The sequence below is a fragment of the Canis lupus genome, chromosome 23, assembly GCF_003254725.2.
Source record: "Canis lupus dingo isolate Sandy chromosome 23, ASM325472v2, whole genome shotgun sequence".
NCBI classification, from domain to species: Eukaryota; Metazoa; Chordata; class Mammalia; order Carnivora; family Canidae; genus Canis; species Canis lupus.
This window is the reverse complement of record NC_064265.1, coordinates 41,854,762-41,872,947: the sequence shown is the minus strand read 5'-3', so window position 1 is coordinate 41,872,947 and position 18,186 is coordinate 41,854,762. Positions and strand designations below refer to the sequence as shown.

The following is an 18,186-nucleotide window of genomic DNA, read 5'->3' as shown; positions in this document are numbered from 1 at the left end:
CAGGTTCCCACATGGAGCCTGCTTCTCCCTCTGCCTATGTCTCTGTTTCTCTCTGTGTGTCTCTCATGACTAAATAAATAATATCTTTAAAAAATATATTTTCATTCCTCTAAACACTCACAATATTAAGTACCTACCACTTTTAATCACATGTTACATATTGGCATCTGTATTAATTCTCCTACTAGACAATTGATTCTTCAGTAACATAAACCATTCTGTATATACATTGCAGAATCTTCTGCAGTGATATACCTAGGAATAAACCTAACCAAAGAGGTAAAGGATCTGTATTCTAAAAACTACAGAACACTTATGAAAGAAATCAAGAAAGATGGAAAGAGATGAAAAAACATTTCATGCTTTGGATTGGAAGAATAAATATTGTTAAAATCTATGCTACCCAGAACAATTTACACGTTCAATGCAATCCCTATAAAAATACCATGGACTTTCTTCACAGAGTGGTACAAATAACCCTAAGATTTTTATGGAACCAGAAAAGATCCTAAACAGCCAGAGGAATGTTGAAAGAGAAAACCAAAGCTGGGGGCATCCCAATGCCTGACTTCAAGCTATATTACAAAGCTATGATCATCAAGACAGTATGGTACTGGCACAAAAACAGACACGTAGATCAATGGAACCAAAATAGAGACCCTCAACTCTATGGCCAACTATCTTTGACAAAGTAGGAAAGAATATCCAATAGAAGAAAGGGCAGTCTCTTCAATAAATGCTGTTGGGAAAATTGAACAGCCACATCCAGAAGAATGAAACTAGACCATTCTCTACATCATATACAAAGATAAACTCAAAATGGGTGCAAGATCTAAATGTATGACAGAAATCCATCAAAATCCTAGAGGAGAACACAGGCAACAAGCTTTTTGAACTTGGTCTAGCAACTTCTTGCAAGACACATCTATAAAGTCAAGGGAAACAAAAGGAAAAATGAAATACTGGGACTTAATTGAGATAAGAAGCTTCTGCACAGCAAAGAAAGCAGTCAACAAAACTAAAAGGCACCTTACAGAATAGGAGAAGATATTTACAAATGACATAAGATGAAGGGCTAATAACCAAGATCTATAAAGAACTTCTCAAACTCAACACCCCCAAAACAATCCACTCGATAAATGGGCAGAAAATATGAACAGACATCTCCAAAGAAGACATACACATGGCCAACAGACACAGAAAAAATGTTTCACACCAATTGTTATTAAATAAATACAAATCAAAACCATAATGAGATACCACTACCTTACACCAATGAGAATGGTTAAAATTAACAAGATAGGAAACAATAAATGTTGGCAAGGAAGTGGAGAAAGAGGAACCCTCTTACACTGTTGGTAGGAATGCAAGCTGGTAGCGATCCTCTGGAGAACAGTGTGGAGGTTCCTCAAGAAATTAGAAATAGAGCTACCCTATGACCCAGCAATTATACTACTGGGTATTTGCTCCAAAGATGTAGATGTAATGAAATTATGGGACACCTGCACCCTAATATTCATAGCAGCAATGTACGCAATAACCAAACTGTGGAAGGAGTCAAAAGATGGATGGATAAAAAATATGCGATGTGTGTGTGTGTGTGTGTGTGTGTGTGTATGGAATATATGTATTGGAATGGAATATTACTCAGCCATCAGAAAGGATGAATGCCTACCGTTTATGTCGATGTGGGTGGAACTAGAGGGTATTATGCTGAGTGAAATAAGTCAATTGGAGAATGACAATTTTATGGTTTCATTCATATGTTGAATATAAGAAATAGTGAAAAGGTCCATTAGGAAGGGAGGGGAAACTGGGGAAAATTTAGAGAGGAAGACAAACCATGAGAGAGTTATCATTCTGGAAAACAAATGGTTGCAGAAGGGGAAATGGATGGGGGGATGGAGTAACTGGGTGATGGGCATTAAGGAGGGCATGTAATGTGATGAGCATTGGGGTTATACTATATGTGGGCAAAATGAATTTAAATTTAAAAAAAAAAAAAAGAATCCTCCACAGTGCTTAGTTTGGTGCCAGAATGAATTCATTAAGAATACAGTCAAAGGTTGGATAGATTCAGCAACTAAATGAGTGACTGAATAAATGGATTATAGTACTGTTAATAGAAAATGCTTACATGGCACATAATATGTAAGACATATTGTTTTAAATTCTGGATATGCCTTGCTACTTTAATCTTAAAAATAATCCTATAATGTAGATTCTATTTTATTTAATCACAAATGACGATACTGATGCCTAAAGAGGTTAGGTAATTTGCCCTAGTCACTCATCTAGTTAATGGCTGAAGAGGCTTCAATTCCAAGCAGAGTTGATGCCCTTAGCATTATATTATCCTAAATAAATTATTATGGTGAGCAAAGGATGTCTTAACTGACCAGTAGCTCTTCTTCTATGATACTGTATAAGGGCAGGCATCCTCTTAGTAAAGACAGAAACAAAAGGCATAATTTTCTGTTACTTAAAAAGAAATAGAAACGTACCTAACACAAAATCTTTTGCAAATATCTGCTGTTGCTACTGATATTCCTGCTTAATAACTCAAAAGAAGATTTATGCAAAACAGCTGATCCATGAGGAAGTAAAATTTATTACTGCTATACTGCATTGTATGCATGAAAGTTGCTATGAAAGTAAAGATTTCATGTTCTCACTATAACAACAAGAATAACAAAATGGTAATTACATGAGGCTGAGGATGTGTTAACTAACCTTATAGTAATAAATACTTTTCTGTATATGTGTATCAAGTCATCACATTGTATACTTTAAACTTAAACTACATTATATGTCAATTATATCTTAATAAAATTGGAAAAAATATTGCTAATTATGGCTATGGAGTCCAAACTCAGTGCCCACACCTGTTGAAAGATGAATTATGATCAGCCACAGAAGTCTTTCTGCATAGACCATCATCTGGCTTGTTTCTTGCCCTGTGCTTCCTTTCCTCAGGCTTCCAGTTTGATTTCTGTATTGGATCACAACCCAAAGATGGAAGACAGTTTTAGGCCCTGCCTTATTATGCCAAATGTATGAAATTCAAGAGTATAATCCAAAGGAAAATTCAAAAGTTGCTGCTAACCATGGTCCAGAATAATGTGTCTTTTTCATGGTAAATTAAAGGGATAAAAAATTTTGAAATACTTCATAGACCTAAATGGTAAGATGAGACTTAGGCAAATACTTGGATAAATATGACATTTCTTTCTCCATCACCTAAAACAAGAATAGTTCCAATTCCATCTTTTTTCATTCTCTTTTAAGTCCAACCTAGAGTGGACTGCTTGGGCAGGGGCCCAACTCTGTTTCCAAGCTAACTCAACAGATCTCCTCAGCAGTCTGTTCTAATTGCAGCCTACAGGAGAGCACTCTAATTTTAAAGGACTTTAGAACAAGACTTCACTTTTACATTTTCACATTTTCACATTTTCATGAGTTGACTTTTACCACATTAAGCCAATGGGCTTTTTAAATCTTAAGGAGGAAAGCGACAGTTTGAAATTATAATAAATTATTATCGATGTTTATTTAAATTTTAGATTTTTGGAAGATAACAACATGAAAAATAGTCAATAAACTGTAATACCAAGGTCAACAGTTTTTAGTATTAAAATCAATTTACAGTTTGTTTGCTTGAGGTGCACATAAATTTGAAGAGGCAGTAAGTGTAAACAGAATAGCTGATTTCTTGGATGCACTCCAATATAATTATAGCTATTCACCCTTGTGACTATATGTGTGTGCAGCTTAAAGCTATTTCCCTGCCCCAAGCCACACTATTTTTTAAGATAGGTTTGCAATTGATTGAAATGCAAAAATCCCTGTGAACTAAAAAAAATTGCTATCCAAAATAAATATACAAGTAAATTTAAATAGTAGATTAAACATGTATTTTGGCATCCATGTCAATTCATAGCTTGTAATCTCATGACTTGGAATTGAGTTATCTCTAAGTATTTAATCACAAAATAGTGTATTTCTAATAGGCAATTGTGAAAAAAATCATCAATCACATTTATTACAAACATCTCATAAAACAGCAAAACGTTTATGGGATTGTAGAAGGCAGCTAGGTTGTTCTGTAATGTATAAAGATTTGCATATATAAAAAAACCAGCAGGCAGCAAACAAGGTTTCTCTGTTTTCCAAAAAGTAAAATTGCATTTGATACAATATCTACTTAATTTTTATTAAAATATATTAAATATATTTTTCTGGCAATAGCATTGATCATCACTATAGTCTAATAAGTTTGTATTTTGAAATAACTAAGCTCAAAATCTTAATATATAGAAAAGAACTCTTTATCCAGCCCCAGGGGTAAATCAGAGCTTCTCAAACATATTTGTGATGTTAAGAGATATTACCTTGTATTTCATGCAGATATATGTATATGTGAAATTGTTATTGTTTTTATTATTGGTTTTTTTCCATGATGAACATATTTAAGTGAATATAGTGTTCTCAAAGTAATTCTGCTTATTAGTTTACATAGCTGGCATTGTTTGTATGTGGGTAAGAATAAAATGTGATTTCATGGAGAGAAAGTGGAGCTCTTTTTATCTGTAGCCTTAAGGCCACCAACTGTCTATACCTTAATCCACTAATCCTCTCTGTAATCATGTGTTTACGTGCTGTGCCAACACTCAGAAATCATCCTAAGAAACTCTTTTTTTCCTAGTCAAGAGTACATTCACTATAGGTTGCATGTTATAAAATGGCTACTAAAATATTTGAATATTTATATGCCATCATTGAAAGCCATCATCTTTAGGCATATCTTTTCCTTTAAAAAACCAAATGTCATGAAAATTGAAGAAACAAATAGAACAATAAAGAGAAAAATGAATGGCATCACACCATATAAATCTGCAGGACCTTTTACATTTGGTTTTCAACTAATTTTTTTTAAGGTTCTGCCTTCTATTTACTTGTCAGTGACTAGATTTAATTTTCATATGCTGCATAGAATTGTCCATGTTAAGATATTGATATAACAAATTGCTGAATGTTTTAGTGATTGATTCTTGCTGACCAAAATGGGCTTTCACATTAGAAGTCTTTCTTTTTTTTCCTAGAAGGCACCTGCTGAGACAGAAGTCTGACTGCCACACAAAAGAAATATATGGTTTCTTCAACTGGCTCCATGTAGCAATTTGCAATGCTATCAAAAATTGCATTTTTTAATGAAAATTACCTAAGGATTTGGAAAAAAAAAAACCTTGGTTAAAATAGACTAACTACCCATTCTCGGACAGTATTAGCATACTGATTGGCCGTTACTTCTGTCACTCTTCTGCCTACAAAATTATGACAGGCCCCACAGCAGGAAGCAAATGATCATTAATACCCTGTCCTCTGGGACACAATAAACTGCCATTCAGTTGCATACAAATACAATACACGAGGCTTGTCAGCAAGGGGACAGAAAGGGAAAGATGCTTTTGCAAAATGGTGTGATAACTACTGTGGGATGGGATCACTCAAAGGGTTCTGTTTTTCTGTCTTATTGTGGTAGAAGAATTTTTATATATAGATTTCCTTTTAAAATACCCTATCATTCTCTACTTGAGCTTTTTGAGTTCTACACTTAAATAAGATCTTACTTCCGAGGAGAAAAAAAAAAAACAACAACAACTTTATAATCCCATAATTAATTCCACAACACAGAAAGCACTAAAAAATTCTGAAATTCCATTAAAACATAAGACAATGCATCTTTTCAGTTCAAATATAATGTGCAAAAAAACAGTCTGGTTAATGCATTGAATCACAATTAGTCAGGAAGAAATGTACCTCAATATCACATATTTGATATGATGGGATCAATAAAACACAATTGAAAAAAGATACATGCATGGCACTACAGTTGAAACTCTACACTATTTGTTACACTAAAAGGTAAGGTCAAATTCAAGTTTAATAAATATTATCATATGACTGAAATTGTATAATCTTAAATCTTTAGTCCTCAATCAGGTTATTGAGGACTAAAATGATGGCAATACTTTGTAGAGAAAGGTGAGTAATTTCTTTGATATTATTAGAGTAACAATTGCTCAGATAAATGTTCAATTTTTTATCATATAACCTAAACTTTTCCTGAAAGCATGTGGAGAATACAAATACTCCTGAAGACTCAGATGCTTGTTATAGATTGTACACTCACCAGTCTAAACCTATAAAGGCATTATTTTTAACTTGAAAAGGTATAGAATGAACATATTTAGATCCTTCGAATTTGGTTTGCTTAATTAGTTTAATTTATTGCTTTTCCTAAATTTTTATTGTCCTTGTGAATTTTCAGTGAAACAGACAGATATTATGCCTAGGGATTTGAAAGTAGGTATTTATATTCTCCCAACTTATAAATCAGCTTTAACAGAGTTTGAATAAGAGAGAGTTACTGATTACACTATTTAAACTCTAGGCTAAAATGAACAAACCACTAATACCCCAGCAACATAGATGAATATCAAACACATTATGCTATACGAAAGAAGCCAGACTCAAAAGGCTATATAAGGGCAGCCCCGGTGGCTCAGCGGTTTAGCGCCGCCTTCAGTCCAGGATGTGATCCTGGAGACCCGGGGTCGAGTCCCATGTCTGGCTCCTTGCATGGAGCCTGCTTCTCCCTCTGCCTCTTTCTGTCTGTCTGTCTGTCTCTCTCTCTCATGGATAAATAAAATATTTTTAAAAAGGCTATATAAAATAAGATTCCATTTATATGACACTATCTAAAAGGTAAAACTATAGGTACAAAAAAATAGATCAATGTTTTGCAGGAACTGGAGGTGGGAGAAAAAGCTGACTACAAATAAGCACAAGGATTTTTTTTTTATGTTATGGAGCTACTCTATATCTTGATTTTAGTGACAGTTACACAATGATGTGCATTTGTCAAAACTCATAGAACTATACACTAAAATGAGTGAATTATGCTGTATGTAAATTATACCTCAATAAATCTTACTCTAAAAAAAGAACAACTCTAGTCTTAGGAATGTCACAAGAACACCAGAGTATTCTGAATTGAGGTCATTTAGTCTGGGTAAAGTAGCAGAAATGACAGCCTTATCTTTAGAATTGGGCAGTTAGAAGCAGTTTTTGTAATTGCCCGTAGTGATACAACCCCAATGTTGAATGTTAGAAGACTGAGAGTAGATTAAAAATACTCAATGCTATTTTAATGTCTCCCTCATGTAGCATCAAGCAACACTTCAATGTATTAGTTAACACATTTCACCAGACATAGAGATTATCATCTTCAATGGAAAAAAGAAACAGTGGCAGAGAATCAGTTCTGTTAGGCACATTAACTCCCCCTTTTCTTGACTTGCTTCCCGCCTTTGGGCCGTAGGCCCAATTTTGTCACAACACAGACTACTATTAAAAATATTAAATTGAAATTATGAAACTGAAAGAAAAAGACCAATAGTAAAATTTCCATGAATGGACTTAATAACAGATTAGCTATGTTTGAGATAGACCAGTAGGAAATATGTACAATGAAGCATGGAAAGAAAAGAGGATGAAAATTTGGAAAGAAAAAAAGAAAAACACATATATGGAAATGAGAAATAGAATTATATTTAACCAAAGTCACAAAAGAAGAGGAAAGAGAAAATTAGGCAAAGTTACATTTGAAAAAAAAAAAAAACTGGCTCATAATTTCCCAATTGTGAAAATAGACATCATGCCTGAGATTCAAGATGTCTGCAACCACCAAGAAACATAACTACAAAGAAATGCCACCCGTGGGTATTATAGTAAAAATGCTGAAGATTAAATAAAAGGGAAGAAAAAGCCATAAGAATAGATTTTTAAAAAGCAAAATAATGACAACCAATTTTTCAATAGAAAAAAAAAATGGAAACCAGACAATAATATAGCAATATCCCCAAGTGCTATAAGAAAATAATTGTGAAATTAGAAGTTATACTTCACCAACACTCAGAAAAAAACAACATAAAGATATTTTCAGTCAAAAATAAACTGGAAATGGTTGTTACTAGGCATTCTGAAATAAAAGAAATACTAATGGGAATTGTTCAGGTAGAAAAGATATTATCCCAGAAAGAAAGACAACCCAGAAAGAAGTAGGAAGGAAAAAAGAACACCAGAAAAGATATTTGAGAAACTCTAAGTAACCATTGACTGTTTCAAACTATATTAACAATTCCACATGGGGATAAAATATTGAAATAATTCAATTTTATGAAATAACATCTCAAAAGCAGGAAGAGGTTAAATGGAGTTAAAGTTTTGTAGTGTTCTTCCATTATCCAAGAAATGGAAATAGAATTCATGGAGGGGGGAAATTATATAATTTTTTAAAAACAGGCTTCATTTAAAATGAGACAGGAAGGGTAAAAAAACAATTTAAAAAAATGTAAGTGGTAGATTTAAACCCAATTAGAAAAGAAATTACATAAGATGCAAATGGAGGAGATACCCACAAGAAAAGTCTATAATTGTCACACCTATAAAAGAAAAATACATATTTTTCTTATGAGACACACTTTAAGTATAAAATTACAGAAATGGTAAGTATAAAGTATTTGAAAATATATACCATGTATACACTGACAACCCCCCCATCCAAAAAAAAAAGAATAGCCTATAAAATGTCAGAAAAAGATTTTAAGGCAAAGAGTATTATTGGAGATTTAACTGGACATTTTATAATCTTAAGAATCAATTCAATAGAAAGATTATAAAATCCCAACCTTATATACACCTAATAGCATACTACTAAATACTGAGGGGTCAACCAAGAAATCAAAGAAATTTAAAAATACCTGGAGACAAATGAAAACAAAAACACAATGGTCCAAAATCTTTGGGATGCAGCAAAAGTGGTTCAAAGAGGGAAATTTATAGCAAAATAGGCCTACCTCAAGAAGTAAGAAAAATTTAATATAAACATCATAAGCGAGCTAGAAAAAAGAACAACAGAGAAAAAACTCAAAACCAGTAGAACAAAATAATAATAATAATAATAATAATAAAGATTAGAACAAAAATAAACAAAATAGAAACTACAATAATCAATAGATCAATGAAACCAAGAGCTTGTTCTTTAAAAAGATCAACAAAATTGATAAATCTTTAGCGAGACTCATAGAGAAAGGACTTAAAACCAGAAATGAAGCAGGAGAACCAACACCACAGGAGTAGAAAAGATTATAATAGAAAAATTATGAAAAAAATATATGCCAACAAATTGGACAAGCCAAAAGAAATAGGTAAATTCCCAAAAACATATAATCTCATAAATCTGAATCAAGAAGACATAGAAAATCTGAACACACTGGGTGCCTGGGTGGCTCAGTGGTTGAGTGTCTACCTTTGGCTCAGGTCATGATCACGGGGTCCTAGGATCCAGTTCTGCACTGGGCTCCAGAAGGGAGCCTGCTTCTCCCTCTGCCTGTGTCTCTGCCTCTCTCTGTGTGTCTCTCATAAATAAATAAGTAAAATCTTAAAAAAAAAAATGAAAAAAAATCTGAACACACTAATTACCAGCAATGAACCTTACAATGTCCACACTACCCAAAGCATTCCACAAATTTAATGCACTCTCTGTCAAAAAACTAATAACATTTTTCACAGAACTAAAACAAATAATTCTAAAATCATATGAAATCACATAAGAACCAAATAGCCAAGCAATCTTTAAAAAGAAGAACAAAACTGGAGGCATCACAATTCCAGATTTCAAGGGACACCTGAGTGGCTCAGCGGTTTAGTGCCTGCCTTCAGCCCAGGGCCTGATCCTGGAGACCTGGGATTGAGTCCCACATCACGCTCCCTGCATGGAGCCTGCTTCTCCCTCAGCCTGTGTCTCTGCCTCTGTGTGTGTGTGTCTCTCATAAATAAATAAATTTTTTAAAAATCTTTTTTAAAAATTCCAGATTTCAAGATCTTCAAAGCTGTAGAAATCAGAACAGCATGATAGTAACACAAAAGTACATACCTACATCAATGAACAGAATAGAGAGCCCAGAAATAAACTCAAGCCAATTAACCTTTTGACAAAGGAGGCAAGAATATGCAATGGGGAAAAGACAGTCTCTTCAACAAATGGTTTTGTGAAAACTGGACAGATACATGCAAAAAAAAGTTAAACTAGGCCCGTTTCTCACACAAAACCAAAAACTCAAAAGCAATTAAAGACCTAAAAATGAGACCCGAATCCATGAAAATCCTAGAAGAAAAAACAGTCAGTAATTTCTCTGACATTGGCTATAGCAACATTTTTCTAAATATGTCTCCTGAGGCAAGGGAAACAAAAGCAAAAATATTGGGACTTTGTCAAAATAAAAAAACTTCTGCGTAGCAAATGAAACAAACAACAAAACTAAGAGACAACCTACTAAATGGGAGAAGATATTGGCAAATGCCTTCTCTGATAAAGGGTTAATATCCAAAACATACAAAAACTTCGACAACTCAGTACCAAATAAATAAATAACTCAATTTAAAAATAGGCAGAAGACATGAAAAGATATTTCTCCAAAGAGGACATGTAGATATCCCACAGATACGAAAAATGTTCAACATCACTGATCATCAGGGAAATACAAATCAAAACTATAGTGAAATGTCACCTCTCTGCTGTCAGAAAGGCTAAAATCCAGAACATGAGAAGCAACAAGTGTTGGTGAAGATGTGGAAAAAGAGAAAGCCTTGTGCACTGTTGGTAGAAATGCAAACTGATGCAGCCACTGTGAAGAACAAGTGGAGGTTCCTCAAAAAATCAAAAATAGAACTACCTTATGATCCAATAGTTCTGCTACTGAGTATTTACTCAAAGAGTACAAAAACAGTAATTTGAAAGAATAAATGCACTTCTGTGTTTATTGCAGCATTATTTACAATAACCAAATTATGGCAACAGCATAAGTACCCATGGATAGATGAATGAATAAAGAAAATTATATATATAATTATATAATTATATATATAATTTTATATATATTATATAAATTTTTATATATATTATTATAATTTTATATATATATATATAAACACACACACAATGGAATGTTACTCCCATTGTGACAACATGGATGAACCTAGAAGATATAACACTAAATGAAATAAGTCAGAGAAAGACAAATACCATATGATTTCACTCATATGTGGAATTTAAGAGACAAAACAAATGAGCCAAAAACCAGCCTCTCAACTATAGAGAACAAACTGATGGTTACCAGAGGGGAGGTAGATGAGGGGATGAGTGAAATTGGTGAAGGAGATTAAAAGTACATATATTGTGGTGAACACTGAGTAATGGATAGAATTATTGAATCACTCTATTGTATACCTGAAACTAATATACACTGTACTAGAATTAAAAACTAATAATAAAATAAATAGTCTGTGTTCCTTTTTTTTAAAAAAAAAAAGTGAACAAATTTGCTGATACATTGGATGTGCTGTGAGGAAAAGATTCAAGGATAATTCCAAGTATTTGACTTTCAGCAACTAGAAGAATGAAGGTGCTAGCAAATGAGATGGAAAAGGTTTTAGTGGATCAGATTGTGGGGAATATGATTTGGATTCAATTTTGTAGCTATTGGGTTTAGCATAACTGTTCGGCATCCAAGTAGAGCTGTTGAGAACATCACTGCTTTTCCAAATCTGGATTTCAGGGATGAAATCTGGGTCTGGGATATAAATTGGGGAGTCTACGTCACTCTGATGTTTTTTAAAACCAGGAAATCAACAAGGAAATGAGTGATGTTAGAGGAAAAAGAAGACCAAGAAATGACCCCTGGGACATGTTAACATTGAGGGAAAATTGAAAAGAGGAGGAACCAGAAAAAAGACAGTGAGAGACAGAAGGAAGGAGGAAAACTGCAAGACGAGTTTTCTGGCAGGAAAACGAAGACCATGTACAAAAGAAGAGAGATCAGTGGGTCAGGTAGGGTGATGCTTGACTAGTGAATTGAGCAATGTGGGATTACGTGTGACTTGATGAGAGCAGTGTTGGTGACGAGGGACAAGGGCCACATTGCAACATACTGAAAAGAGACTTGATGGACTTGAAAATGTCTATATCTCACACACGTGAGCAAGCAAAGGCAAGTACAAAAGAATAACTCCATTTATACAAACAAAAGTAGGAGAAGCCAATGAAGTGTACATTTCTGGTAACTGTACTTCTAGTGACTGTAGAGTTTGAAATTTTCTTTTTTTTATCAAGTTTTATAAAAATGCAGAATTTGGGGGCATGGCTGGGTGGCTTAGTTAAGCGTCAAACTCTTGTTGGTTTTGGCTCAGGTCATGAGTCTCATGTGTAGAGTCTGCTTGTCTCTTTCCCTCTGCTTGTCCCCCCCCCAACCCTCTTGTAAATAAATAAAATCTTTTTTTAAAATGCAGAATTTTGGGGCACCTGGGTAGCTCAATGGCTGAGCATCTGCCTTCGGCTCAGGGCGTGATCTTGGGATCCTGGGATCAAGTCCCACATGGGGCTCCCTGCATGGAGCCTGCTTCTCCCTCTGCCTGTGTCTCTGCCGTTCTCTGTGTCTTTCATAAATAAATAGATAAAATAATAAAGTAAAATAAAAATGCAGAATTTGGGGCAGCCCGGATGGCTCAGCGGTTTAGCGCTGCCTTCAGCCCAGGGTGTGATCCTGGAGTCCTGGGATCGAGTTTCGTGTCAGGCTCCCTACATGGATCCTGCTTCTCCCTCTGCCTGTGTCTCTGCCTTTCTCTCTCTGTCTCTCATAAATAAAAAAAAAATCTTTTTTTTTAAAAAATGCAGAATTTTGTTTTACTTTTTTTTAAAAAAAAAAAAGCTACGATGTTAGCACACAGAACACTCCATTGTAGTTTGGGGGGAAGGGCAGATGTCATTAATAGAGTATCTCTAAAGCCAGATTGATACATTGGGGAGGGTGGAAACACCTTTCTCTTCTAGCTTTGAGAAACTTCCTCTTGGTTCCAAGGAGGAGGCATTCCTTGCTGACACACATTAGCCACTTTGGCACAGATACCTTATGGTGTGGATAAACTAAAATTCATTTTTTATATCCTCTTCTCCCTCTCTGCCTCCAACATAGACTCCCTTAAGCCCAGAGACCTATTGGAACCTGACCCCCCCGCAAAAAAAAATGGTTCCCAGTATGTCCAGCAATCTGGACCTTGCAGTGGCACCATGGGGATGGTATCCCCTCAAAAGAGTTCCTTGTGTAGCTTGTGGGATCTTCAGACTGATAATTCTACCATTTTTATTTTATTTCCTGAAAGTCAGGGGAAGTTTGTGAAAAGTTATTAAACAAGGCCAAAAGTGAACTGTCACCTCACTCTAAACTTTCCCAGTTCAGAGCATCACATGAAGACTTCATGGGGTTTATGGTGGCTTTCTGGTTGTCATAGCCCATTGAAGAAGGGAGTTTGAAAGTTGTTGTATACTGTTAATGATTGTCTTCGCATGTCCTGCCTGAAATACCATGCCTGCTTATGAAAAGTATCTTTAGAAAGGCTGGATACAGTTTGTCTTGGAAAAAAAATTTAAAAATAAAAATAAAAAATGAAAGTAAATGCAGTAACTATATGGTGTTAGAAGTCAGGAAATTTGAGAGTTTAGGACAATTGTTTCTCAAAGGGAGCATAAAGAAGCACAAAAAAAAGCCATTATTATGTTCAGGGTGCTATTTTCATGAGTGTGTTCAATTTGTGAAAAATAATCAAGCTATACACATATAATACGTGCATTTTTCTGTTTTAATAGCAAAAAAATGTGTGCACAAGAACTGTAGATTGAAATATAGAAAGCTCTTTAAAAAAACTGGCCATGAATGGAAGCAAAGAAATAAAGTGGTTGCTGGTAAGGGAAACAAAGTCCAGATTTGGTTTTTTGTTGTTTCCTTTTTCTTTCCTTTCTGTTTGGTGGGAGAGAGAATGTTTCTATGCTACCAGGGCAATGCAGTTAGGAAGAGAGACATTGATCATGTAGGAGAGACAGGAAATAATTGGTTGGAGTGATGGCCCTGTGTACGTTAAGAGCAGATCGGACACAACACACAAGAGGACAGGGTGGCCACAGATAGGAGTGTAGAGTCCATTGATGGTATTAAATGAAAAGGCAGTTTGCAGATGATACAGATGTGTACATATTTTTCTTTAAAATACTTTGATTTTGGGGGTGCCTGTGTGGCACAGTTGGTTAAGCACCAGACTCTTGGTTCCAGCTCAGGTCATGATCTCAGGGTCATGAGATCAAGCCTCACATGGGGCTCCACACTCAGCGAAGAGTCGCTTAAGATTCTCTCCCTCCCCACTCACTCCCTCACTCCCTCTCTCTCTCTAAAATAAATAAATCTTTAGAATAATTAATTGATTGATCTTTTAAATTTTTTTTATTTTCCCAGTGAAACTGGAAGCAATATCAACAACAGAGAATGAGACCCATTAGGACCTGATAAAGATGTGAAGATATAGAGAAAAGAAGTCGTGGTCAGCTAAGACAGTGCTGGAGGAACAGAATATAGAAATAAAGTATGATTACGGGGCAATATTTGGGTCTCACTTAAGTTTTGTTGTCATTAATATAGAGTAAAATTAATCAGCATGGTAGCTTCTCTTTCTCCTACAATTCAACTGCAGAGATGCAGGTATTGAGTGAGTGGTGAGTTAGACTGGAATTATGTACTGACTTTGCCATGAAATCAGTGCAAAGAAATCAGTGAAGTCAAAAGACTTCAAGACTATGTGCATAGTCATATTTGTAATGTTTAAGCTGTGGAATAAGGAGAGGGGATAGTGAAAAGTATTAGGATCCACAGAGTAGAGGTCTTAATAGATTGAAAAATTTTTCAGAATCAGGGTATTAATTTATATTATAAGCCTATACTATATATATAAATCATTATAGTTTTATCAGCCCATCTTAGTTATCCTTAGTCACTTTGTTTTTGCATATAAATTCACTCTCTTCTCCCTAAAAATATCTTTTAGAATTTTTTTTTAAATGAGAGTCTCTTGGTAGTAAACTGGGTTTTCTTCCTGAAAATGTCCTGATATTTTCTGAAAATATCTTGATTTCTGAAAATATCTTTGATTTTCCTGAAAATAGCTTGAGAGATGTTTTTGCTGGAAATCTAGATTGAGAATTATTTTCTTTCAGCTTTTTGAAGATATTATTCTTCTATATTGTAGGTTCCAAAGTTGCTGTTGATAAATCATCCTTCATTCTAACTGCTATTCTTTTGTAGGCGAGTTCTCTTTTGTCTCTGGCATTTTTTTTTTATAATCTTCTCATTTTCTTTGGTGTTCTATAAATTTACTAGCACTACAGTAAATTTATTTTTATTTATCCTAGATTAGATAAGGTTTGTTTAAGAAGGAGTGACTGTTTTAAAAAGGGGAAAAGGGAAGGCTCCATAAGGAACCTGTAGCAGCCTACCTATATTTGGGAGACTCAGAATATTTTCAACATAACAACTCACATCTATTGTCATGCTTGACAAAAAATATCAATACACAGCATGTTTGTATACACAAGTGTGTAGCTTCAGGGTCAGCCAAGTTTAGTCCTTTTACTTGAAATGTTTTTCTAGATTGATGCAATCCAGAAAGAATCAACTATCTCTGTTTACAGTAAATGAGTTCTAGCTAAAATATTGTAGGAGTTAGCATTCTAGCCTTGGCATTTTGAGCCTTTCAATTAGCGAAATGGAAAACTTTGCCAGGAGTTAAAAGAATTTCAGTCACCAGCAAACAGGTAAAGAGAATTGGGGACTAGATGGAGGAAGTAAAAAGTACACTGTACCGTTGTTTAAAGGAATTTCTTGAAATACCTGTGTATAAATCAGGTTTATCCCTTACACACATTCCTATTTATTCTTTTTAAGGTAAACTAAAGGTGAAGAAGTGTATTTACACATGGTCCATGATCTGTCTTATTTCTGATCATCACTAGCTTCCCAAAGAAAGAGGAATAGGATAATTTTCTACCTTTCCTTCCTGGATCCACATTACCAAAGAGTTGTTCAGGATGAAAGAAGGTGTTTCTTTGTTTCTGTGAATTCAAAGAACCTGTGCATGTTCATCTGACAAGATTCCTTTCTCAAAGCCTCCTCCAACCCCACTCCTTCCCCAAAGCATCCCTCACCCTGTACTTTTTACCACTTCCTAACTCTTACATAAAATCTGTTGTATTTAAGGACACAAACCTTTTTTAAAAACTTACTGAGTTTAACATACATATTTTACTCCATTTGCTTGATCTGCACTGAAGTGAACACAGGAATGAATAAAATATGGCCACTGCCATGCCTAAGCTTCTCATATAATTTCTGGTTTTGCTAATGAAGTATCTGATAAAGCATAATAGAATTGTTAGAAACACTGGTTTTGGAATCAAAAAAAAATTAAATTGGATACTGATTTCATCACTTACTTTCTTACATTTTATCATCTATATAGTGGGACAGTCACCTGAGGTAAATTTACCATAAGATAATGAAGGTTAAGGGTTAAGCCTCAACACCCCTCATCAATGGACTCCTTTTGAGGCTCTGGGGAGGATCTTCACAATGTGATCATAAAGTCTTTTATTTCTGTAAAACGTTATAAAACTAAGATCTTTTTGTCTTTTCCTTTAGAAGCTCTTCCCCCAAATTTTATGGGCTTCTTGTCCATCCCACAAAACTTTGTCCTTCCATGATGTTAATAACATAGGTGTACATTTATGAAGAGAATTAAAAAGGATGATACTATTTCTCTTCCTTTTTTTTATTCTTCTCCTTTTACCAACTAGTTCCTCACCATCATCCATATTTTAGCTTACTATCACTCCCTCAGAAAAGATTTCCAGACCACTCCTCCACCCATGTCAGGTATGGGATTCAATGCTCTCTAAGTTTTCTGCACTTCTACCTATTGACATAAAAGTATAATTGAATAATTATTTCTCTAGTTGGTTGCTTTCAAATATATGTCTTTTGCTAGAATATAAACTCTATGAAAAAGAGAGATCTGCATCTATCATATTTATCACCATGTTCCCTATGCCTACAAATGAATTAATAAATCAATTAATTCATTCTTCACTAATGGGTTAATAATCAATGAATTAATCTGGCACCCAGTAATTGCAAATAAATAATATTTTCATTAATGAATAACCACTTCACTAATATACAAGTAAAGCCATAATAAGTATTATTAAGATAACAAATAAGATGAATTTTTTCAATTAAGATGTTTAATTTTATATTTGGAAAAATTATAGCAGCCTCATATGCAGGGGTATGTATGGGGATGAAAATGCCTAAATGTATGCAATTACTGCCATATTTTACTTTAGTTAATGGCTGAATTTCTTTTAAATTTTATTTTTAGTTGATCTTATCTTAATTAATGGCTTGGCTTTTTTAAATTAGTACAGATAGACAATTACCACACAATTCGTCTTAAGCAAAAAAGGACAAAATTTAATAAATAGGTCGATTCAACTGTTAATGTGTAGCTATGAAACTGTCAGTGACTGTAAAAAAAATTCCTATTCAAATTCATGCTATAGTACTGTTAGAATTGGGTTCAAATTCTAATTCAGACACCTACTGGTTGTAGGATTTGAGGAAAGTCGCATAATTTTTCTAACTTTCCTCATAAAGTCATAACAGTACTTACTTTGCTCTGGTAGTCATTAAATAAGTCAATGAATAAATTCTCAGCACAACACTTGGCAGAGAGAATGTGTTTATTAATTATTAGCCACTTTTATTTTAAAGCCATAAATAATTCTTTTTTTTTAAGCCATAAATAATTCTTAACTAAAAGTTCCAATCAGATTAAGCTATTTGGCATTAACAAGTAGATAATGCTTTCAATTTATTCAAAGAAAAACTCTGGAAGTTTGGACTATTTTAAGCATATTTTGGTTTGAGTTTATATAATACCTGACTATTTTTTCATGACTCTGAGAGTACACAAGAAGGTAAACTTTTTTTTTTTTTTTGTAAAGAAGGTAAACTTTATAACAAAATACGACTTTGTTAGTCACTATGGTAATCTAAGAAATAATGATACTGATTAGGAACACATGCAGGAGTAATCATCAGGAGCAGATGCAATCCCTTACATGTTCTTTTGAAGCAAGTACAGCATTATATCTGAACTGTATACGTTCAGTATCAAGGCTGAACA

General features: G+C 34.2%; 1 long non-coding RNA gene across 1 annotated transcript in view; it reads right to left on the bottom strand.

Moving 5' to 3' along the window:
• LOC125753458 (uncharacterized) overlaps positions 1-18,186 on the bottom strand; it is a 61,744-nt gene that overhangs the window by 1,945 nt on the left and 41,613 nt on the right. The window lies entirely within an intron of this gene.